The 24,303-nt window shown below is 34.9% G+C and overlaps 1 protein-coding gene across 5 annotated transcripts in view; it reads left to right on the forward strand.

Annotated features, from left to right (window-relative positions):
- The first annotated feature begins 2,137 nt into the window (after positions 1-2,137).
- Positions 2,138-24,303, forward strand: part of LOC129237199 (bestrophin-1) — a 79,526-nt gene continuing 57,360 nt past the window's right edge. For 4 of the 5 annotated variants that reach the window (XM_054871721.1, XM_054871737.1, XM_054871748.1 and 1 more), the window contains exon 1: positions 2,287-2,553. The gene's annotated coding sequence lies outside the window, so the exon portion shown is untranslated. The other variant, XM_054871730.1, reaches the window with a different exon arrangement.

The following is a 24,303-nucleotide window of genomic DNA, read 5'->3' on the forward strand; positions in this document are numbered from 1 at the left end:
GATCGTAGGAAACGCGCTTGCATGTAGTAGTATTATGTTTTATTGCTTGCGTTGCCAACTATGTAGAAATGTGTTAGACTCTGCGACATTTTTTCATACGCTTCCGTTCGATAAAGCGTCATCTAACGGGGAATAGCATGAATATCATGTGCATGCAGTGATGCCATACTACTTTTTAACCCGCAGAGTACGTAATTTAAATGGAATAAGAAATATCCAATGTTATATTATATTTTTAGTTTTTTTTATACCTTATTAAGGTAAAATCGAAGCTGTTATGTGCAGACTGTCAATTTTATATTCAATTTTGATATCAATTTTAAATTTACTATCATTACTAAGAGAAATAGTCGAAAGCGTTGATTTATGATTCAGAAATACCGCTTTCTCGCGAACCCAACCGCCCAGATCAAGCGATTTAACGCCATTGGCTTTATTTCTTTGAGATTTTTTGCAAGGTAAAGGGTATGCTGAAATTCACAAAGTAAAACTAGGTTAGATTAGGTTAGTATGACTAATAAATATTACTCAATTTATTACCAAATTTCGTCTTCACTCTCTATCACAATAAAAACGTGAATAATTTGCTAATGTAAATTTTTTTTTTCAAATTTCCAAGTTTTTTTATACCTCACTTTTTTTTGTCGGCGCAACTAGCAAGTACAGCAGTTGGACACCATTAAGTCCATTGTACTGCACTCGCGTTCCCTTTTTAATTTTCTTTAAACCCACCCGACCTCCAAAAAAATTTGAGTAGATCTTAAGAGACCAAGAATCCAATGTGGTCGCTTCTTAAGGGGTTATATACAGTGAGAAGTCCGAAAAAAGCGAATTTTCCAGAGTTTTTTCTGAGAAAACTTTTAAATTTATTGATCTAAAAATTTTTACACTATTATGTTATCTTTTAACTGTACTTTAAGGCTTAGTATTAGTAAAAATATATATTTGGACGGGAGCTACAGCTGATTTCCGGGAGCTTCTCTTAAAAAATACATTTCGCGGTGAACACTATTTATCTGAACTGGACCCTCTGAAATAAAAAAAAAAAACAGATTATGTTAAAGTAATATTAAATATACGATAGTAATTAATCGATTTTAATAATAATAAATTTTTTTGATAAAATGGCGGTTTCTCAAATAAAAAAAAATCGATTTTTGACCAAAAATTTCGGCCTTAAATTCTTGATAAAAAAACAAAACTTATCGGTGAGAAAAAATCCTTAATTAATTACAAAAAATATATTTAAGAAGTTCGTGTTAAAATTTGAGACAATCGGTTTATAATCATCGGTCGTTTTCCAGTAATGTTGGTCACCGACTATGAAAACACCATTTTGAGAAAAACCTGCTGCCGCTCCGGCCTTGCACTTTCAAGCACTCTGAAAGGCCTTTTAAAATTGGCGTGTAACTTTGAAAATATTCACCGGAAGGATATTAAATTTTCTCTGTATATATTTATTATCCCTATATTTACATTAAGAAAAAAAAAACAAAATCTATTTTCCGAAAATTCTAACTGTATCTGTAATCCCTTAACACATCAGTGCCAAAGACCTCAAGCCTGATTCGAGCGAAAGCTGGGCAGACGCACAGAAAGTGGTCTGCCGTCTCATTCTCCTCTTAACATGCTAGGTAGAGTGCCGTATCTGCGACGCCCACCTTTTCCGTGTGCTTTGCCCGTAGAAAGTAGGCCCGTCATCAGTCCAACCAGCCGCCTGTTGAAAAGTGTTAATTATTGACTTAAAATTACTAATTTCTTGTTGGCTTTACTGCCTCTTTATTATGAGGAATGTTTTTATGATGCTTCAAAAGAAAAACTATTTCAAAAGTAGATTTTCCGTTTATTAATAAAATTAAAAAAAGCTTAGATATTCAAATCTGTCGAAAAATCCTTTTATTTTTGCTTTCAAATATTGCACTATAATTCAATTTATTACAATTAGCTGTTAAATTGAAATATCAGCCACATTTTGGATGACTCCTTTTACTTATATTTACTTTACTTCTATTCCAAATTGTTAACACAAAAACTTTATCAAAAAATCTCTCTCAGCCGCTCACGGGTTAAACACTCCATACACAGGCTTCCGCAATATTTCGCAAATGCTGCCTATTCAGTCAGCTGGCGTTGCCAATCGAGTGCGGATGCGAGTAGCGGTTTGGCAAAGTGCAAATTGTTTCGGTAGTAAATTTTTCGCGTTGCGTTTATAAGTGTCGTTTTTTTGGCGTTATTAAACCAGTTGTTTAAATTTGTAAATATTTAATAGTGCTACAAAATGTGAGTAGTTTAGTGAATTAATAAAAACTGTGCGAAAACATAAATAAGTTATTCTAGTTGAGTAATACAATCAGTAAGAGAAGTAAAAAAAAAATAGTAGAAACGAAACGTCAGTCAGTCTGTGCTAAAGAATCACCAGCAACAAGCCAACATTTCTTGTTGTCGAAACGGGAGAGCTGAGGAGAGTCAAACAATGGCAACAACTACAAACAGTGCATTCACTCGACGCTGCTACCTCTGACGTTTGTTTGTTACCACTGATGCAGCTACCATGTGAGTGTACGAGCGTGTGCGTGTGTGTGTTTTCTTTTGTTTTTGCGATTTTTGAACCTCTCACTGCGTTGTTATGTTTGGCATTAAACGCGTACAACTGATTCGATCACCTACCTACCTTAAGCATTGGATTTGTGCTGGATTAGCATAATACTCTACTTATACGCCAAATAATTCGTGTCGGAATAAGAATCTGATTTTGCTATGCAAACAACTTCTGGTCGTACCTGTGCGGTGTTTACTAATCAGAAAGTAAATGTGCTAAAAATGTGAAATCAACAATAAAGGACAACGTTTGAGATTTAGTTTGTTACTGGAAATAGAAGCAAACAAAAAATCTCAAAGTAAAGTGAAAAGCTAACAAATCTAAGTAAAAATCAAACCGCGTGACTGCTATTATTTTATAAAGTACTTCTTTGTACGATATCTTAAATATTCTACTATTGACTTTTGGTGCCCATTTGCTTACTTTTATATATTTACTCTATTTGTTGTGTGTTGCATGCGAACTTTAAGTATCACTTTGTTGTGCCCTCCATTTTCTCTTCCCTGCCAGCCGCGCGAGTCTGCTTGTCGCTGATTTTAAGTTTCTAGCTGGCTGTCGCTTAGCGTTTTAGCTCGAGTCGCGCGAATTGTGATTTTTATTGATTTTCGCCAACGTATTTATGGTGGTTATTTGTGCAAAAACCGCATTCTAGTTTTTTTTCCAATATGTGAATTTTTGTGCCTTCATCAAAGTGCTCTGACTCTTTTCATATTATAAATAATTAAATCTTCGCTTAGTGAGTTGCAATTCAACAGCGATACTTGAATGCAATGCAGTCGCGAGTGAAATAATAGCCGGTGAGAGTGTTGTATATCCGGGGGAAGTAAAAAACAGTGGGAATCGAGTGACAAAAATCTGAGTATTTTATATACCAAAGAATAGTAAGTAATTGTTTCGTGCGGGCAATTTCGATCCTTATAGCTGAGCCGGCTTCTGCATGACTAAGTGCAATCTAGGATACTGTGTTTTCGAAACATCAAATGTTAAAAGAATTCTTTTTTCAAGTTGGCGTAAATTAATCGTTCGATTTGTTTTTGAATAACTTTCTTACTAAATAAAAAAAATGATTTTAAGTGATGGAAATATTTATTTTGACATTTAAAAGTTCCATTCCTTCTCTACACTGCAGCTGTCTAGTTAACAAGTGTAAAATATGATTGACGTACAAGGCCATGTGTAAAAATTATAAGTCTTCCGATAGGGTGAACAATTTTGCGCCACCTTGTACAATCCAAGAGACTCTGTTTTCGAAACATTAAATGTTAAAAGAGTTATTTCTCCAAGTTCACGTAAATTAATCAAACAAATTGTTTTTCAATAACTTCTTTACTAAATAAAAATAATTATTTTGAGTGAAGGAAATCTTTATTTCAACATTTGCGCGCTCCATTCCTTCTCTACACTTCAGCTGTCTAATTCACAAGTATCAAATATGAAGTTGAATGCCATTGGCAAAAATTATAAATCTTCCGATAGGGTGATTAATTTTGCGCCACCTTGTACAATTCAGAAGACTCCGTTTCCGATACCCGCTGAAGCAGCAAATGTTCAAAGAGTTCTTTAATACATTTTTTTTTTTAGAATTGTTTTTCTAGTAAATAATAAATTTTGGTGATAAAAATTTTGTTTTCGATATTTGGGCATTCCATCCCTTGTCTTCCTTGTAGCTGTCTAGTTCACAAGTGTCAAATATGATCGACGTAACACGCCAATTGCAAAAATTATAAATCTTCCGATAAAGTGATTAATTTTGCGCCACTAGGTCCAATTCAGGGGACTCCGATTCCGATACCCACTAAAGCATCAATTGTTACAAGAGTTCTTTTTAATAGCGATCGCAACTAAGGATGAGCATCAAGGTGGAAGTACTGAATACCGATACTTCTCCTTAGCGCCGAGGAGTATCGAATTCTCAAAGTTTTTGGAAGGGTATTAAGTAAAGTTCGCATATTTTCTAAATATTTATGTTTTTTTGTGTAACAATTGCCAGCACCAAGCAAATTCAATGAAAAATGTCTGAAGCACTGCTTGAGAGGACTTTGTTGTTCAAATTTTCTAAAACAAAAACAAAAAAAAGCATTTTATATAATTTTAACAAGATTCCCTTTCAAAATATAAAAAAATACAAGCAACGAAGTTGGATTTAAACGTTTTTTTAATTAAAATACCGATTTTACATTCTTTATTTTAGTGTAAAAACGCTTGTATTATAAGAAAATTATTTTCATTATTATTTTTTTTTAATTTAGAAGAGAAATTAAACAGTGGAAAAACACAGTCGAAGGTAGCTGCTTAACCTTAGAATTTTGTATTAATCTTCATTTAAACTTAAAAAAGAATTACGTGAGTTTTCAGTTAATTATCTAAATAAACACCTTATATAGACAGATACGTTCTCAAAAAAAAATTGTGTAAGACGAGAATTAAGTGAAAACTATATTAAACACTTTTTTTAGAACTCACTTAAGAATTTATTTCGCGCTTTCACTCTTTTATTTATTAAATATATTATAAGAAATAAATTTTGAAACGGCGAGAACAAAATCCACCGATTCTTAGAGGCTTTTCCTGAGACTAATTTAAACGCTTCGTACATGCGGCGAAAAATCTCACTCTATTTGCTCTATGAAATTCAAGAAAAATGCTAAAATATTGAAAATCGAGTTAAAACAAAACAATTGGGGTAAAAAAAATTCGGGTAGAAAGAGAATTAGGTGTGTATATACATATACAAAATATAAATAATCTTTTAACCTACTTTAAATTATATGAGCAGGTATTTTAAAAGCTGTAATTTAGCTTTGGCCTACTCACTTTATTTCGAGCAGTTTTGTATTTTTTTTTTTAATTATAACTACTTACATATTAAAACTTATAATGAGTGAAAGCACTAGAGCTATCGACTTACGAGCAGTTTCTATAAGTCCCTTCCGAGTGAGATTCATTAAAATTTTTGGGCAATCGAATTGAAATTCACTACGAAAGAACCAACCTCTATAACTTATTTCAAACATTTCTTATATTTGAATAAATAAATAATTTTTTTTTCATAACTTTAATCTTATCTAAAATCAAACAGGAACACATTGCACATAGAATTGTTTAGATACTATCGTCTTTAATAGAAGTATGGAAATTTTCGGCTGGTTAAGTGAAGTTCTAGAGTTAAACAATGCATTAAACGGCTAAATCACAATTTATTGTATTTGGCTTTGTAAATTGTAAATATTGTCAATTGCAAAAACAAAATATATGCAATTTCAAGTACAATACTCACTAATTTTATAATTCCAAAAATCCAGTGTAAACCAGTGTTTCTAGAACGTAATTGCGTTGCCAGTAAAATATAATAAAAGATATATCAGTACTAAGTTAACAAATATTGTCCCAAACAGTTATCACGTTCAATCTATCACGCACCCAAAACAAACAAAAATATTCATAAACTATTTTTAGCGATTTGTAATGTAAATTAAATAGCAAAGGTCTTGAAAACTTGAAAAATAACTACTTCTAGATATCATAAATACATCGAGTTATACTTGAGAATGTCTGATTCCAACCTCCATAAATAGAAAAACTGCTCTTGTTGTGGATCATGAAATTTATTTACTTTACGGCAAGTTTTATCGATGTCTGATTATGCGCTTAGTCAGAGCATAATCGGTGGATGGCTAAAGAGTGATTGAGAACTTCTGTTAAAGTACATTCATACCATATATACAGAGATTAGCAAGAAATCCACAAAAAAGTATCTACCCGTTCATATATGGCAGTTTGGCTGGAAAATTGGCAATCAGCTATAAAGACTGTTTTGAAAATTTTTTTTTTATAAAAATTGGTTGGGTGGAATAATTTACTGTTTGCTTAATTATTATTACTGGTATGAAGAAAAGCCAAAGCGAAGCAATAGTTAATTTCAAATTTTATTTTATCTACAAACCTCGTTTCTTTGCTGGCTTCCATTTTTTTAAGTTTTTACTTTGACTTTATCGATAACACAAAAAACACAGGATTGTAAGAAAAAAAGTACCTTTTTAATATAAAATTATTTTATAATCTCGGAGTTCGGGAGAAAAATTTTGTATTCGATTTTTAATTACCGACTGGGAGTTAAGCTCGAAAAAGACTTTTTCATAAAAGTTTCACTTCGATCGGCTAGTGCTAACCACAAATTTTTTTAATTGGCGCTCTAGAATGTGGTGACCAATTTTTTGTTTTATTTTTTAGTAATTTTTAATTATTAGAAAATGCAAACCACCAATGGAAACGCGAACCTACGAGTAAACTACATATAATAATTGTAAATACAAATCAACCATCTGAGTTAGAGATTTTGTGTATTCGCAAAAAAAAAAATCGAATTTTATAAAAAAATAAAATATTCACTAAAATAATTGCACTAATTCGAATTTAGTTAACTCGACTTTAGTGAAAATAAAATTGTCAATGCAATCAATCCATCAATCACAATGCCTGAACTAACTCGATTTCCCAGTTAATTTCTGTTACACAAAAAGCTTCACTTAAAAATCATCTGTCGTTGAAAGGCGAAGTAAAACTGTAGGTATATAGGGGCAACCTTTAGAACAACTTCAAGGTGCAATACACCATAAATTCAAAGAAAAAACTGCCAAACACCGAGCAAAGGATGTATGTGTGACTCATATAGCTTAGACAGACGGTGGCGTTAATAGGGATTAAGAACTTAATTCGGAATCTTCCCAGGAATTAAGTACAAGTAATTTGGACGCCGTAGCCGAATGGGTTGAAACGTGTCTATCAAAACTCCGTGTGTATTTCTGTCATGAAAAAGCTTTTTAGGAATAATATCTGCTGTTCGGTGTCGAATTTTCGATTTTCGATGGCAACATTGCCCAAAAATGAATGAAAAATAATGAAACTTTTAAAGAGAAGAACAAAATAAGCCGGATGGAATACTAACTTGCAATAACACGTACGAAATTATATTAATTGTTTTGATATTTTGGAGCTGTTTGAGAAATTGCAATTTCATATTTTTTTAATCTATACTATAAAGGTGAATGTCTGTACGTTGTCCGTGCATCACTACGAAACGACAACACCAATTGACGTAAAAATGTTTATACATTCATATTTTCACCCAATCAAGGTTATAGGCATGTTTTTATGATGATACTCCCTTCCAACAGCCCCCAGGCCGCGCCACCACTCTCATTCGTCGCTAATAATTGAATATTTGCTTAAATTTAATCTAAAAAATCTTAGTTTTTCCTATTCCCCACTATTTATAGCGCACTCTAGACTTTATAATCCGCATAAGCTGTTCAACTATGACCCAAATGCAAAGTTCAAAAACGGTTTGAGATAGAAAATTAATCAAAATAATTTTGCTTGATATTTTTCTGATTGGTTGTTTTGATTTTATTCAAAGAGGCATAGCAACGGATGCCAGGTATTGTAATATTATGGTTATTAATAAAAAATTATTTTCTATGAAATTATTGTTTGTAATTATTTTATATACATATCCTAAATCCCTCAAAACTACTCCTACGCGAGCGGGGCTGCGGGTTAAAGCTAGTAAATAATTATTTCTGAGTATCAGGCCAGCTAATACCCATATTTGTTGCATACGGTCCATCTTTTATTTACAAAACTATCGAATAAGCAAATCAACTGTTCACTAGTAGCCGCGTAACAACCGTCTTTCGGACTACTATTTTAATCAGAAAAAACTGAACCGGTAATCCCGATTAAAACCTCCGTCTGTCTAGGCTAATAGCCATCTATGTGTGTATTTATTGTATATTAAAAATTGATATTCCTCTCCCTCCGCAATATTTGATATTCCTCTCCCTCCGCAATACTTTTGTTCATATTTTTATGCTCACAATCCACTGTGCTACACATTTCCGCGGCAAAGTTCTTGTTCTTCGCTCCTCTGGTGTATGAGTCACTTGCACTGGCAATCGAAAGAGAAACAAAAATCAAGCCAAGCCCAACATAGGGAATTTGAGTGAATTCTTAATGCTGCTACCTAAATAGACTGACTCACTAATACATACCACCACCGACAGCTAAACATAAACAGCAAAAGTAATGCATGCAAGGCGTGCATACCTCCACTTGTCGGCATGCGGAACGCTTTCATTTGCAATTCTGTGAACGCATTCCGAAAAATGTCAACGAGTTGCAGTGGGCAAAGTTACTTTACAGAGAAATACGAACTTTTAATTCAAAATGCAATTCAAAGCAATTAAAATAAATATATTGCACTTAATCTATACAGGAAAAAACGAATAGTACGCCTTAGCACACATTTTATTTTTAATGGATGCTAGAAGATAAAATCAGCAGCACTTGCTTGACTGCAATTCAGAAATAATTAAATGCTAAGATTAGCACAGTCGAAATTGATCAGTCTTCTTCAAGTAAATACATAACTACATTTTATTTCTGTGCCCAAAAGTAAGTGCTTTCAGATTTGTTAAAAAAATTTGGATTTTTTTATTAGTTCTCCGAATCGCTTACAAATCACATATTAAAACCCACAAATTTGTGTGTATGAATTTGTTTCTTCCAAAGTGTAAACACGAATGGATTTAAGCCAAAAAGTAATGAAAATAATGAAGAAAATAAGAAATACCAGCATACATACATACACATTTACATATGTACCTACATAGGCTTCAAAAAGAGCGCTAAAATTAGCACACGAAAAAATGCCAAATGCGCACGTATCCCAGGAAATGGCCGGCTAAAGTCGGTGTCGTAAATTGTCAAAATATATTAAATATGCCAATAGCCCAGCGCCATGCCTATTAATTCATGCTGTATGCCATGAATATTATATTTCCTTGATAAGTGCATACATACAAACATATATTTGGTCACATGAACCTGCTCGTAAACCACAATACTGCACGAGCAACTGCTGGGTTTGATTAAAAAGAAGCGATCACTATCGCGAGCTATTGCCCGCTATTACTGCGCATATCTGATTAAATTTCGCTACTCTTGTAGAAATTCAAATATCTTTTAAGGGGTTAGGGGTAGTCAGAGGCCCGAAAAAATGATGATTTTCACGAATTTTTTTTTGCTACTTAATTAATTTATTTAACAAAAATAAAAACATAGCATAAAAACATCATGTTGGAACTTGACTTCACCAAAATTTCAAAAAAAAAAATTAATAATTGCAAAAGTTATCGCTGTTTGTGTGAAGCCCGTTTCTCCAGAAGTCCCTTGCGGTGAACATCAAAAGTCCTTGCAGATTCATCTAAAACCAATCGGACAAGAAAAATTAGTTTTATTAATAGATAATCTTGTGCCTGATCGAAGCTTTTTTTTTTCAAAATGAACAAAATGGCGGCCTCAGAAAATTTTTTCCAGATTTTAGAGCAAAAAACCAACAGTTAATTGTTAAAAAAAAATCGAAATTTTTGAAAAAAAAAATCCTTCGATCAGGCACAAGTTTTTTATGTTTTTCAAAAGCTGTATAAATTTTATTGAAATCTACGTAGCGGTTTTTAAGTTACAGTGTTCACCAGTTTGAAAAACATAGTTTTGAGAAAAACGCATTTTAAGTTTTGCTATCGGCTCCGGAGCGGCCGAGCGCCCTTTGTTAATTGTTGAATAACTTGAAAAGTATTTGTCGGATTCACTTCAAATTTTTACACAATATTTTTAAAACATTATACTTTAAGAAAATGCAAAAAAAAAATGAATTTTTTGAAAATTCTGACTACCCCTAACCCCTTAAAGAAAAAGTTAATCTACGCCACTTCTACACATAAGGAGGCTAGGGTGTCTCAAAATTAAATGGAATTTTAAAGTACTATGGACCTTGAAGTTTTAATTTTTATGAACGTCACACAAAAAAGTTCAAGCTTCAAAAGAAATTGTGGAAATACTATAGAAAAATTGTGAAAACTTTGCAGATACGCAATAAATTATATAGTCAATAGCTAATCATCTACGCGAGTCACTGTTTGATGCGAATTCGATGATGTACAGTCTGTCTAATAAAAGTATGACCGCCATAACTTAGAAACTAGTTGACCGATTCAATTCTTACAAGCTACTTAGTCTTGCCATAAATTCTGTGTGGTAAAAGTACAAGTGAGATTTACGAATTGCTGAAGACTTAATATCCCGAAAATATTTGATTACCGCACCATCAATCGTTTTACCCAAACGTCTGAAGTGACAGAAAAAGAAGAAGAACCAGTGCAACCATAAAAGCCGTTCGAAAAAAAAATTCGCAGAAATCCCCTTAGAAAGCAGAAAACCATGTCCAGAGAAATGAATGTATCAACCAGATCCATGTCAGGACTAATTAAAGGTAATCTGCACCTAAAAGACTTCCGTTGCTTAAAATTAGACTCGACCGATGCAAGCAACTTCATCGATGGTACGCGGTCAACGGAGATGAAAATATTATTTTCACAGGGTGGGCACCATCCAGCCTCCGTAATGGTTTGGTGAGGAGTGTCTTTTAAAGGCGATACATCTCTTCATTTCTGGGAAAAAGGGGTTAAGATCGGGCAAAAGTGTATTTGAAGGATGTCTTAGAAGGCGTTGTGAAGCAGTTGAGTAGCACTCTCTTCATATATACTACAACACACTCTCATAACAACGATGCAATGGCCCTGAGTCTTTAGGGGCCACCTTTGTGGCTTTAGCGCGTTGAAAGGGTCCACTTTATTATATGACAGGAGTTCGAGTAGACCTAGGACAGGTCTTATAGTATCACCCCATCTCACTGCGAACGGTCTGGCGCAAGTTTGTTGCCAAGACCTGGTAGCGGCTGAGGTGTGCTATAACTGGGAAGGCCACCAGTCTCGTAAGGTTTCGTGAGCGGCGCAGTCTGGGCCTCGTTCTGTGCTGTGATGCTTATACCCAGCATACAATCTGGGGCAGCAGCAAATGCAATGAGCGGGGCTCTCGGCTATTCGAGCTTATCGCTTCCTTTTGCCTAAACATACATAACAAGGGCAGACAGCCCACGTTTGTTACTGCTAGAAGGCAGGAGGTGGTTGATCTCACCTTATCAAATTCAAAATTTGGGTGGTCAATCAGAAACTGGAGAGTCCTTGCCGAATATTCGTGCTCTGACCACAGGTATATTGAGTTTGAGTATGGCGAGGAGGCACAAATGCCATTGCCCTCCAGAAACCCCAGGAAAACAGACTGGCAGAAGTTTAGGGGGGCGTTGCGGGGCTTTGACGTGATGCCACCAAGACTTCGGAAAGAATAGGGGATTCAGGTGGCAGTTGAGAAATTCAGCGCTGCCTTAGTTTAGAATGTTTTGAGTCAGCCTGTAAAATTCGACCTCTCCTTGATCGGACTCCCATTCCGTTCAGGGTGAACCGAGAGCTCCAAACATTGAGGCATGAGTCGAGAAAACTTCTAAACCGGGACCTCAAAACTAATCTTGCTGACGACTGGGAGCGATACCGTCATATTCAAAGGAACTACAAGAAGCTAATTTGTGAGTCGAAAAGAGCTTCTTTTATGGAATTCTGCGGCGGTATTGAATCTCTGAGTGACACGGCAAAATTGGTTAGTATCCTGAAAAGGGATCCAACCGCAAAGCTGGGGTCACTTAGAAAATCTAATGGCTCCTTCACGGAGAAGCAAAGTGAGACATTCAGCTTGCTGCCTTCTGGCAGTGCAAAGGTGTCTTTGGGAAAACGCAGGGTCCTATGGATCTACTCGGTTATGATAAGACCTATTATCACCTATGCATCAGTGGTCGTGATCTCTCTCTTGGTAGTCAGGAGTACCTTATCGAGACAACAACGCACTGTGGCCATCTGTTGCACCGGAGCTTTTCCGATTACTTCAAGACCGGCATTAGATACCCAAGTTTTGTTGTAAAATAAATTAAAATTAAAAAAAATTAATTGACACTAAATAAGCAAAAGTAAAATAGCCAAAAGTGGTAAAAATACCGCACACTTATTTTATTGCCCATGAGTGTATATGTATGTGTACATAAATGTGTTCCACTGAGAAGTAAATATTATGTCATTAAGCGCATGGTGTTTCACATTCGTTCCAAACCATTTAATCTCATTTTATTGTATCTTGTAGACACTCGTACCCATTCAGTGTCGTGTCACCACCACCTTCAACCGAATTTTTTTGGCGTCTTTGATAACAAAGTAACGCCTTTCCTTTACCCTGTTTTTGTTTTTTTAACACCACACCGTTATCTAGTTTTTGATAATACGTCACTTTTCAGTTTGAAATGTTAATGAATATTAATCTTTTAAATGCGGCTAATATTACATTCAATTTATATCTTCTTGTTTATGTATGTATGTATGTGTAGATATGCGTGTGTATACATTTTAAAGCTGGTTTGTTTGTATTTTGTGAATTCCGATAGCTTCCGATAAAAAAAATCCGGATCATTTTCATGCATTTAAACGACCCAATCAGGAAAAACACGACGTAGTTGATGATCGACCGGCTTGAGTTCTTGTGTTAACTGGTCTTTTTCTTTCCATCATTTCTTACCATCACTACCTTAACGTCAACTGCCATTTCGTAGTTTGACAACTCAATTTTCGTTTTATTGCGCCCGAAATCAGCGACCTGATTTGCTTGATGCCATTTTGAAAATTAAATATTAAATCAGCAAATTTCCTATATGAGAAAAAAGGACAAAGTCGAAACAGAAATATGGGCGATGGTTAAGCCACATTTAGTGGAATGTGTAGATGTGGAATAAGAGCATTAAATGGTAGTGACACATTTTTGTTATGGTACTGCTGAGTTGACACATTCGACCTTCAGCAGAGACTTCCCATTAACTGAAAATGTCTTACTTAAAAAGTAAAGCATTGAATTAAGTAAATACAAAAAACTTGATTTGGAAGACCAAGGATGAAATTCAGCTTATTCAAGAATGCAAGGGACATCTTTATCAGACAACGCATTTATTTGCTTCATCGCCATGTAATGCTAAACGAAAAAATTTGGGGTGTAAAATCTGCTATGTACTACAAAAGTCAACTCCATTCACTATTTTACGTTGTTGCATAATATCCTTTTTTCATAGATATGTAAATATACGCGACTTTCCGCACGCCCACGCATATTTCATCCACTGTTTGGAATTTATTATTTTGTACATATTTTCTATTTTGTTTTTTTTTATCGTTCTGTCTACATTCGGAAGCTGTCGCCGTCAATTTCGTATTTCTCTGCTAGACTTAATGGATGTTGTAAAGTTTATTCTTAAGGCACCGTCACACGGGCTAACGAGAGTGCTTTCAAAAAGTCTGTCTAGCGAAAGAAATTTGGAAATCATTTCCAAAAAGTGATGTGACTTTCAGGTAAACTTTGTTAAATTACCGCCTGATGGCTCTTATTGCCACATGCAACACTTTGTAGTAGCGCTTTTTATGTGGGCGGACGATTTGTTATTCCACAACTGACACACCGAGTCACTGCCGATGATTCCTCCAGACCATAGGCCGTTCTTGAATAGCTTGCGGTTGCTCTTCAACCCAAATACGGAAATTTCGCTTACTGACGTAGCCATTAAGCCACAAATGGGTCTCATAGCTGGACGAAATTCGGGTCGCAACATGCGGATCTTCGACGAGTTTTTCAAGAACGCAACAATTGAAATTATGACGCTTTGGAAGATCGGACGGCTTAAAATTTTGCAAAAGCTGTATTTTATACGCTTTCAAACTAAAATCTTAATCGTAAAATCTGAGTCTTAAAATAGTCCAAGTAGTGCCATAAGACAGGTCAAGTTGTTGAGATCGGCGACAACTCGATTCTTAAGGATCTCCGGCAAAACTCTCATTTATAGCTGCAATATTCTTTTCACTTCAGATTGTACGTAGTCTAATCGGTCGAGTATCATCCCGTAATGTAAAATTATTCACAATTTTGCGGATGGTTTGCTGAATAGTGCGTTCGATAGGCCGGTTATGTACGCCATTAGTTGGCTTGAGCGCGCGATGAACACTTTTCACAGAGCATCGATTTTCCTAATACAATTTTGCGATTTGTAAACGTTCTTGAGGCGTAAGCCTTTCGATGATGAAATGCCAAGGAACGCTGGAAAAAAATATGTATTTACTTAGAAAGTAGTCATGCATGATCTGTCAACACAAACCTATTCGAAAAAGTACCTCCAATCTAATCACCCTTCATTTTGTTTTGGCAATTTGGTGGTTTTAATGTCCTAATTAGCTGATTACTTACCACAGATGCCATGAGTTGCACGAATTTCAAACAGAATGTAAACAGATCAGCGTTCAAATCACCAAAGCACAAAAAAAACCAAGGTACCATCACCTTATATGGATTCGCTCTGCATTCACTTATACAAAAGTACAGCAGCTCAACAACTGATTTTGTCAAATTCACTGCGCACTGTGAGAAAAACTATCTCAAACTCAATGTGGTATTGTTTCATCAGCAGTTCGGTGTCTGATTGGCAAACTGAGAACATTTTGTTTCTTTAACCTACCAAACTGTTGTAAAGGGTGATTTTTTAAGAGCTATAGGAAAGTTTTTTCAAAAAAACACACGCAGAATTTAGAAAAATGCATGCAATTTTGATTTAAATCGATAGTACAGTCCAAATAATTTAATGTTTGAAGATTATTTCATGAAAATGTGACCGCGACTGCGCTTCAAATGGTCCATCCGCTTAGTCCAATTTTGGCATACTCTTTACAATGTTTCGGCCGGTATCTCACATATAAATGCTTTACTGTTGCCTTCCAATGCGTTAATTGAAGCGGGCTTGTCTGAATAGACATGAGCTTTAACATAGCCCCACAAAAAATAATCTAAGGACGTTATATCGCACGATTTGGGTGGCCAATTGACAGGTCCCGAGCGTGAAATAAAATGTTCACCGGACTCGCCTCTCAACAAGTCCATTGTTAGGCGTGCTGTGTGGCATGTGGCACCGTCTTGGGCAAAAAAAAGTTGGATATCATTTAACGGTAGCGCTCACCATTCACAGTTACGTTACGATTCGCAGCTCATAAAGGGCACCAAACTCTGACGTTTTTTGGATACATGGGTAGCTCTTGCAATTCTTCTGGCTGACCTTCACTCCGAAATCGACAATTCTGCTTATTTACGTACCCATTGATCCAAAAATGAGCTTAGTCGCTGAACACAATTTTTCGACTTTAAACTTTCTTAACAGAATACTCATTTTTATAATAAAATTCAATAAGCGTTGTTCGTTTGTAAGACGATTCATGGTTTAATTATAAACCAAAATGAAGATGTTTGACAGTGAAACAAAACACGAACCGTGCTTCAGCTGTTTAAACCAACTGTTTAAAAAGATAATAGCTAAAAAATCACCCTTTATTTCCAGCATCAGTATCAGCCTGTAGAATTCGCCTTGCCAAACTACTTGTCGGCTATTTAAACAGAAAGTAAGTGCTTGCCAGCAAAATTAAATTAAAAATGAAAAGCACTTTTCTTTCCATGTCTGACTGCGACCGCACCTTTGGCCTCTGGCAATTGCTTTGCTACAATTACACACAAATACATTTGCGTGCTTACCCCTCTCAACTTCAACTTTTGTGTTCTTGTGAGAGCACATTTCATATTGTTGTTACTGCTTGTAAGCATATGTATGTACATACATACAACTACACGTACAATACGTAATTACAATGGCAAACAAACAACAAAGCGAACGATAATAATTTCGGCTGACGCTTATCGCTAATAATACAACTTGTAATGTAATACAAAAACTATCGCAATAAAATTATAAAAAGTGGCATTTCATTTCTAAGTTCATTTTAATTTGTGATAATTGTTTTTAATTGTTATATAAATGCATACAGCCAGTGAAAAATACTTAAGAATGATACCCAGTTCTATCCTTACTTTATTATCTTATTTATCTATATCTTATTTTATAAATTTAAAATGTTTTTCTCTTTGGAAAGTCACTCAAAAAAATTTCGTGTTTTAACTATGGAAATGTAAAAACCTTATCTTGCTTTAAGCCAACCACAAATTTTTGTATCTTTAATTGGCTTAAACGATTTTCATTAATTCAGGTAAACAAACGAATTTGTACTAGTAAATATTATTGTAGCTAATCGGAATGTACATAACCGCATTTCTGATAAGTGACACCGCTTCGCACGTGCAACATTTTAATAGCAAAAAAATATATTTATTAAATGCAAGTGTAGGCCGCAAAAATTATATAATATTACTAGCAAACCCGGCCCCCTTCGCTGGGCACACTAAAATAGAATAGATATGGTTTAGAATAGAAAATGTATGATTTTCATATTATTTATTTCTTTATTCTTCATTCAAGCGCTTTGGCATAAACAATATTTTTTGTTTTTCTATTTGTTTTTGAGTAAATATAAAATATAAATTGGAAATCAGCAAAAAAAAAAATTGTTTTTAAATTTCAAATCAACGCATATGAATAAACAATCGTCTTTTTTCCTGATCATCCATGAATTTTTCGTTTCAATTTATATGTTTTATTAAGCATTGGAGCTTTTTTAACCATTAGCCATTTATATTTTTCAAAAAAAAAAAAACGAAAAAAAAATTTTTTTCCACGAACACATAATTTCAATCGGATTTCACATTAAATTCTCAAATTTCGTAAGAAATTATTCACTGTTCCAAAATCCACTCCAAAAAATTCACAAACAATTTTTACATGTTGCACTTACGTTTTTTCCTTATGGCACCCAAATCAGAAAGAAATATTGACACATTGTAACTCACACTGTCAATTTGACAGTTCAGTTCCGCCCCAAGCGTTAAAAAAGTAAGCGACATTATGGCTGGTTCAAAAGAACGCTGTACCCAGTGCCAGTTGCCAGTGCTCCGAATTACAACCAAACTTTACGAAACCCATTTTCAATACTTACTTAACAATGTGCGTAAGTTTGGTTTAATTCGGTGCAAAGACACGGCGGGTCCACGTTTTGGCATATATTTCGAGACCCTAGTCATCAATAGGTATGAAAATTACTCCGTATTAAAGCACTTATCAACAGCTTTCAGTTGATACCCATATTGTACATACACAACCAAAGGTTACCCGGGTCCACGTTTTGACCTATATCTCGAGACCCCAGTCATGGAACGGCATGAAAAATACTCTGTACTAACGCATTCACCAACAGCTTTCATTTGATACCCATATTGTACATACACATCCGAAGGTTACCCGGATCCACGTTTTGACCTATATCTCGAGACCCTATCTACCAATAGGTATTCAAACTATACGGAAATCATCTTCAATACCTACTTAACAATGTGTGTAAGTTTGGTTTAATTCGGTTCAAAGACACGGCGGGTCCACGTTTTGACATATATTTCGAGACCCTAGTCATCAATAGGTATGAAAATTACTCCGTATTAAAGCACTTATCAACAGCTTTCATTTGATACCCATATTGTACATACACAACCAAAGGTACCCGGGTCCACGTTTTGACCTATATCTCGAGACCCCAGTCACGGAGCGGCACGAAAAATACTCTGTACTAAAGCATTCACCAACAGCTTCAATTTGATATCCATATTGTACAAACACATTCTAGGGTCCACGTTTTGGTCTTTATCTCGAGACCCTAGTCACGGAGCGGCATGAAAAATACTCTGGACTAAAGCATTCACCAACAGCTTCCATTTGATACCCATATTGTACATACACATCCGAAGGTTACCCGGGTCCACGTTTTGACCTATATCTCGAGCCCTATTTCCAAAATAAAATATAATCCATGTTACTCGTGGATGATGTAGCTTTCGAATGGTGAAAGAATTTTTAAAATCGGTCCAGTAGTTTTTGAGCCTATTCATTACAAACAAACAAAGTTTTCCTCTTTATAATATTAGTATAGATTTGCATGGAAACTCGGACTTAATTTAACATTTCTGGTTGAGCGCCAATACTATTTAGCTAATTGTGAACCATTGCGCTCGGCTGGTCATAATACCATTGCTATAATTCTCATACCTATACACCTCGTTGCAAAATTATAAATTATAAAAACTTTAAACACTCCATGACTTTTTTATAAAAATATAGTTCATACTGAAACAAACACCATGCAATGCATCGCTTCAAACTTAGTAGAAAATTTTTCAAAATTTCATGAAAACTTACAACTTTCTAAACAGAATTTGTAAAACTTTTCTAGGTACGCGACTTTGTAGCCCATTGCATTTTAATAGTGCAAGTTTTCAGTGACTACAAAATATTGGGTACCCTGATCGGAAATTTCTTAATGGATTTTTCGCCAAAATCTGCGCTTATCGTCCGCCCGATTAGCATTCGTTCTATAAACGATATAGATAAGCGCTCTGTTTACTCCCATTTCCGTTAGCGATTTCGTAATTGCTTCCGGATATGTGTTTTTGAATGAACACTCGATATCCAGAAAAACAGCAAGAGTGTATTCCTTATAGTGAAGTGACTTTTCAATTGTGTCGACTAGCGAGTAAGGCGTTGTTTCTACCGATTTGCCTTTGCTTTATGTATGTTAAGAAGGTGATAGCTTGTTGCTAATATTTCCTTTGATGTGCACATCTAGCAACCGCTCTAAGGTTTTTAACAGGAAGGATGATAGGCTTAGCGGTCACCGTAGAGAGAGAACGTGAGTTGAAATCTCGGTGAAACACCAAAATGAGGAAAAGGTTTTTTCTAATAGCGGCCGCCCCTCGGCAGGCAATGGAAATCCTCCGAGTGTATTTCTCCCAAGAAAAGGCTCCTCATCAATGAGAACTCATTAATACATTTGTTTTGTTTTCACTAGCATGCACGCCAGGGTTGGCGTTTGTCGGTGACATAGACCAGTTGAAATTCTAGATTCTAACTGTTCTTTTATTATTCTTTCTCTCTCAACTATAAGAAATATTACAATTTCTTTCATTCATTCAAATGAAGCAAGTAAATTATAAGTTTGATTTATTTTTGTTTGAATTATTTAGCATTAATCTGTTTTTCATAGTCTGTAAGAAATACTAGAAGGCCGAAAAAAGCGAATTTTCCAGAATTTTTTCTGAGAATACTTTTAAATTTATTGATCTAAAAATTTGTACGCATATAATGGTATCTTTTAACTGTATTTTACGACTTAGTATTAATAAAAATATTTATTTGGATGGGAGCTACAGCTGATCTCCGGGAGCTTCTCTTAAAAAATACATTTCGCGGTGAACCCTATTTCTATGAACTGGACCCTCTGAAATTAAAAAACCAAACAGATTTCGTTAAAGTAATATTAAATATAGTAATTAATCGAAGAAATAAGCAAACAAAAATTTTTTGACAAAACGGCGGTTTCTCAAATAAAAAAAGAATCGATTTTTGGCCAATATTTCGGCCTTAAATTAAAAAAAATAATATTTGTCGGTGAGAGAAAATCTTCAATTAATTTCTAAAAAATATATTTAAGAAGCTCGTGTTAAAATTTGGGACTAATCGGTTTAGCCGCTTTCGAGTAATGTTGGTCACCGACTTTGAAAACACCATTTTGAAAAATACGCGCTGCCGCTCCGGCCTTGTACTTTCAAGCACTCTGAAACGCCTTTTGAAACTTGCGTGTAATTTCGAAAATACACAGTAAGTTCAATAAATAACAACACTAATAACGTAGAATAAAACACGTATCGTACTGTGTTTGAAAGTTATTTTTTATTCAAAATAGTCTCCATTTAACTCGATACAACGTTCCGAACGATCAACCAATTTCTGCATGGACTTTTTTATGTCATCTAAGGGAATGTTCTTTAACACCTGTGTCACCGCTGCTTGAATGGCTGGAATATAATAGTCGCATGGTGATAGATCAGTAGAATACGGACGGTGGTCGATGTCGCAAATATGTTTTTGCCTCAAAAATTCACGAACATTTTTGGTTTTGTGAGGTGGTGCATTATCTTGCAACAAAAACAGCTGCTTCCCCTCTGGATATTCAGGTCTTACACGAACAATTCTTGACCACAAAGGATGTAAAACTTGTAAATAGTATTCTTCATTAATAGTTTGACCTTCTGCAACAAATTCCTTGTGTGCAATACCCTTGGAATCGTAGAACTTGATCAACATTGTTTTGATTCTTGACTTCAGAAAACGCAATTTCTTTGCTTTCGGCTCCCCTTTCGTCTTCCATTCTGCAGATTGACGCTTAGTTTCAGGGTCATATTTGAAGCACCATGTTTCGTCACCAGTTATGATCTAATCAAGAAAATCTGGAACGTTTTCAGCTGTTGAAATGATGTCTTTACAAGGCTCTTTTCGAGGGATTTTTTTATCTTCATTTAATTGGTGTGGAACAAAGCGTACACAAACTTTTCTTTTACCCAAATCGTCAGTTAAAATTTTCCAAATAGTACCAGTAGATGAATTGAATTCTTCAGCCAACATTCTTACAGTGAAATTTCCGTCAACAGCAATGATTTCGCGGACTTTTTCCACCAATTCAGCACGATTACTTGCTTCTGTACGACCAGGTCTTTCATCAGCATTCAAATCTTCACAACCATTTTTAAATCGTTTAAACCAATTACATACATTTGAACGAGCTAAACAATCATCACCATAAACTTTTTGCATCAATTCGTACCTCTCACTAAATGTTTATCGAAGTTTAACAGAATTTAATATTTGCTCTTTGCTGCATTGTATTTTTACGACACAAGCACGAAACATACTGCCAATAAAAGGCGCGTAACTTTTTAACCTGTCATACGACGTTGGCTGCGGTTGAAAGCTGACGCTTGTACCTTTTCAATATGATCAAAGTTTAATACATAGATAGCTCTACGTGTTCCATGATTAAATAAAAAGTTCTGTTATTTATTGAACATACTGTGTATTCACCGGAACGATGTTAAATTGTCTGTGTGTATTCTTAAATATATGTACATTAAGAAAATGAAATAAAAAAATCGATTTTTTGAAAATTCTAACCGTATATAACCTCTTAAATGAGTAAATAAATAAATAAATTAATAATAATAAAAATGTGTTCCTTTTTTCATAAATCTCATCACAAAAGCAACTTGCCCTAAATATCTTTCAAACTAATCGCTCTACTCTATTATCTTTATTGTTATTGTTATTAATCGGATAAGCACTGAAAAACAAGTTTTAATACCGCAAAAATACTCCAAGCTTTACCTTCAAGGCAAAAGCAGAAAAACTAACAAAGCGTAGTCAATGAACTTTGAGGTAAAAATATTCCATTCAAAGATGTATAAGTTTTCAGAACTTCAAAGTATCCCTATTCGAAATAGATGCGTACACAACCATCGAAAAGTATGTTCCTTGGCTTCATGAGCAGGCAATCGATATTCGAGAAATCGCCACTAAACTAAGACAAGAAATTCGTCGTCCTCATTCGAATGAGGTCAGCTGTCACCTGCTCAAATGAGTTTTTGAACTTTATAGAGCAATCTGGTATCCCATAATTTCAAGTGCATCATTCATTAAGCGCCAATAACCATTGAACGTTAAATTTGGATTGAGAAAATTAATTTTCCTTCATTCCTCTGCATCCCTCAAAACCAAACGAGAAATTTACGCCATCAAAACAATTATATTTACACACATACATATGTACATATACATACATACACATACACACACGCACATGCGTACATACACACGCACATACAATATTTAATCTATTTATTTGTTCTCTAATGAGCCTCTCCATTTCAGCGTAACGATAAGCAAGCCGTGAACAAAGGCAAACAAAAAACAAAAACACAAAGTGTCTGAAATCAGAACTTGAAATGAAAAGAACTCCGACTTACATGAACGGCTTAAAACTTGGCATGATGTCATGTTTTTAGTGCGAAAATTCATGGCAATATTTGTAACATACATACATACATATGTACGCACAACAAAGCCGGCTTTTATAAACACATTCCTTTTGATTTCTATTTCATTTTATTTCCTTTCTCTCCGCTTCAAAATTTGTATTCTCTTATTTGTTTTTTCTCTTTAGGATGTTTTGCGTTTTCGTCTTTGTCTCTTCTAGGTGCCATTGAGTCATTAATTACCACTCAAGCCATGTCTGGTGACGATTGTGATATTTCAGCTCTGCACAGTGGGATAGGCTTCATAACGTTGAAGTATAAAATAAAATACTACATAAAATACGAATTTCCTTTCTTCGGTTCATTGAGATAGGAGCTTATAATCGAACGTTCTGTGGGGTGTTTTTTTAAGAGGTTGATAACTGAAAATGAAAATTCGAAACTGAAATATTGTTTGAATGATTTTTTTTATAATCTGATAGATAATTTCATGCCTCTTATTTCTTCAGTATATCCGCCGCGGCTACGACTTACTTGTTAAATTCGATCAGTCCAATTTTTGACTACTTTTTCCAATAAATCTTGCCGGGTTAATGGTGACCTGAATATTGCAATAAATCGGTTGTTAAGCGCGCTGCAAGTGGCGCCGTCTTATTGGAAAAATAAGCCGTCGATGTTTAGCTGTTTAATCTTTAGAAGCAAAAATTCAGTCAACATGACTCGATAGCGCTCGCCATTCGCCATTACGTTGAAAGAAATAAGAGCCGATGACCCCGCCAGTTCGCGAAGAACTTCGTGTACACAATTATACATTTTTTTTTTGGAGTTTACTCCTTAAGAAACGATATATAAGGCCCATGGTATGAAAAATATGGGTAGTAAAATCGTGTGAATCACCGGAAGTGTACGCTGACGGAAGTGACGCGTTGCCCTTTTTCTATATTCTAGTGAGAAAAAGCACTGCCTATCTTGTGGCGCTGGTTTGTTGGTGCAAACTTGTAGGAAATATATTTTCCTTGTGGGTGCTAATTTCTAGTGAGAAAAAGCACTGCCTATCTTGTGGCGCTACTTTGTTGGTGCAAACTTGTAGGAAATATATTTTCCTTGTGGTTGCTAATTTCTAGTCAGAAATAACACTGCCCACATTTTGGTGCTTATTTCCGTTTCCTATCTAGTGCCTGTGCGTTCGTTGAGAACCTACATATACCAGTGATATCGTCTGAACCTTTGGAGGAGATTGTCTTCAAAAACCCTTACAATGGTTCATCTGCCAATTACACGCCAATGAACTACCGCTTAGACATTTGTTTGAATACATTGATGGCTTTACGTCTGAAAGCTTTAACGGTGAAATAGAGAAAAAATTGAAGGATTGTGAGAAACTTTCTTTCGTCAATTATAAACCAATTATATTCACACTACCAGATATATCCAGTGAAAAAGATTTAAGTACGGATCAAAAATACCTATTTGATATTTGTAGTGCTATATATAATTATATATATATTAATATATTTGTAAGTGCTATAAGTGGGCATTGCAGCGACAGCTTAAAAAAGAAAAACCCCAAAAAAATTGTTCATTCCAGGTAGCGTACTATAGCGAATAGAATAAATAAATTTATATTTTTCCAGTAATATAGAAAAGGTCTTCATTTACTCCTTTTGCATATTAAATATATTTTTAAATATCACGGTAATCGTTCTTAAGGAGTAAACTCCAGTCGCGTGTCGGAGCTGACACACACACCTCTTTTTATTTTTTTTCAAAGTAAATTTCCACAATTTCGAAGTGTTCTTTCGGCGCTAAACGATTCATGATGACTTGCCAAACTTTACTGAAAATGCCAAAACAGTTTGCCATTGTCAGCTGTCAAACCATAGTTATCG

Source organism: Anastrepha obliqua, chromosome 1 (assembly GCF_027943255.1).
Source record: "Anastrepha obliqua isolate idAnaObli1 chromosome 1, idAnaObli1_1.0, whole genome shotgun sequence".
NCBI classification, from domain to species: domain Eukaryota; kingdom Metazoa; phylum Arthropoda; class Insecta; order Diptera; family Tephritidae; genus Anastrepha; species Anastrepha obliqua.